Source organism: Orycteropus afer, unplaced genomic scaffold (genome assembly GCF_000298275.1).
Source record: "Orycteropus afer afer isolate SDZICR_OR568_19922 unplaced genomic scaffold, OryAfe1.0 scaffold00980, whole genome shotgun sequence".
NCBI classification, from domain to species: domain Eukaryota; kingdom Metazoa; phylum Chordata; class Mammalia; order Tubulidentata; family Orycteropodidae; genus Orycteropus; species Orycteropus afer.
Window position 1 is genome coordinate 296,658 of NW_006922567.1, and position 1,915 is coordinate 298,572.

General features: G+C 49.8%; 1 protein-coding gene across 1 annotated transcript in view; it reads left to right on the plus strand.

Moving 5' to 3' along the window:
• ITIH6 (inter-alpha-trypsin inhibitor heavy chain family member 6) overlaps positions 1-1,915 on the plus strand; it is a gene marked incomplete at its 3' end in the record, with an annotated part of 83,682 nt that overhangs the window by 56,149 nt on the left and 25,618 nt on the right.

A 1,915-nucleotide genomic window follows, 5' to 3' on the forward strand; every position in this document is an offset into this window, starting at 1 on the left:
GCGGAGGTTTGGGTGTAGTTGTATCATCTGGGGAGACAGAAGAAATGGTCAGAGATGAGACTGAAGGCAGGTAAGTAGTGCAGCAACATCATAAAGAATGCAGGATTTGTCCTTAGGTGTCCAGGGTGTCATGAAAGGGAATGACTTTGTGTTTTAAAGGTCCAGCAGCTGGTGAGAAGAAGTATGGATACAAGGGCCCATGCTAGAAGTAGGGAAACCTGAGAGAAATAGGGCTTGAACATGAGCTTTGGTAGTTTGAGATGGAGAGGAGGGTGGACCTAAGAAATATCCAGCAGATAAACCCAGCAGGGATTGGTGGCTAATTGGATGTGAGGAGATTGGTGCGTAGGAGCAGTCAGCAGCAACAGTCTAGTTTGCATCTGGGGTGACCAGGTGGATGGCTGTGCCCCAAATGAGAAAGGAATACAAGGACAGTATTGTGTGGTGGTGTGGGAGATAATTAGTTCCTTGTTTGGGTGGGATGCTGTGAAGGCATCTTCAGAAATCCAGGTGAACAAGTTCAACAGGAGTGGACACAAAGTTCAGGAGGAAGAGAGTGGCCAGGACTGGACTGTAGAAAGAGACCTGGAAGTCAGGAGCAGAGGTGACTCCGTGTTTGAAAACAAGAGCATGAGGAAGCCACCCATGGAGAATACACAGATTGGGAAGATCCAGGGTGGCAATGTCTGAGGCAGAGCTACCAAAACCTTGAACTACTGATCTTCTCAGCCCTCAGGGCACCCAGCTGGACCCTGAAACACTCTTGCTTGCATCCCCAGTGACTGCTTGCTGAACAGCCCTCAGTCCATCCCCAGTGTTTATTCCATTGTCTTTGTGTGCCCTGACATGAAAAGTATTGGGGAGCAGTGGTAAGGGTGGGGGCAGAAAGGGGAGCCCATGAAAGCAATGGGTCAGAGAAATAGTAGAATCACAGGTGAGTTTGCCATTTCAGAATCCCAGCAAAGTGAATTTTGAAGAAAGCAGAAGTGCAGTGTAAAGAGAATGGAAATGCACCCATTGAGTTTGGAAACAAACTAGGCATTGTTTCCTTTAGGGGAGTAGTGTCAGTGTAGTTGTGGGGATGGAGCCAGTCTGTGAAGTCTTCAGGGGGAAATTGAAGGTGAGAAGGCATTTCAAGGATAATTTATTACCATGGAATGCTAAGGGAAGAGAGAGGCTGGTTGGAAGTTTGGGTGGAATGTGGAAACAAGGTGTTTTGATTTAGTCTGGAAAAACTGCAAATGGGTTTATACTCAGAATGGAAGACTCAGTAGTGTGTCTGTTGTGGGGGATGGATGTTGGGGAGGAAAGGCCTGACTGATGGAGTGGGTGCAGGGAGCTGGGAGTGCACTGGGTCTAGGGCAGCACTGTGTTGGCATTAAACAGGGGAAAGAGGTATGTGGGGTGGTGTACCCCTGTGAAAGAGTGGGGTGGGCTGTCGATGGGCATATAGTCTGGTGCTCTCAGCTTTCTTGATGAGGTAGGAGGTGAGGTGGCACTAGAGAGCTGTGTGAAGGGGACAGTTGAAGGATTAGAATGACTGCTGAAGGGAGTGGGAGAAGATGGTGAACCGGGACGTGCCATGGGTTATACAATATGAGGTAGGGGCCCCAGTCATGGCTGGGACCTTGGGTGGGTTGTTGTTGTTGTTGTTATGTGTGTTGAGTCAGACCTGACTCATAGCGACCCCTCCTTGGGTTTCCGAGGTGGTATCACTATGGAAGTAGATTGTCCAACCTTCCTTCCGAGGAGTGGCTGGTGAGTTTGAACAGCCAGCCTTCTGGTTAGCAGTCAAGTCCCTTAGGCACTATGCCACCAGAGCTTCCAGCAGCTCTCACCTCCCAGATGTGGGAGGCTGACTGGGACTCTGCCCTTGCCTTGGGTGGTTGCAGGTTGGGTGACTCAGGCCCTTGGG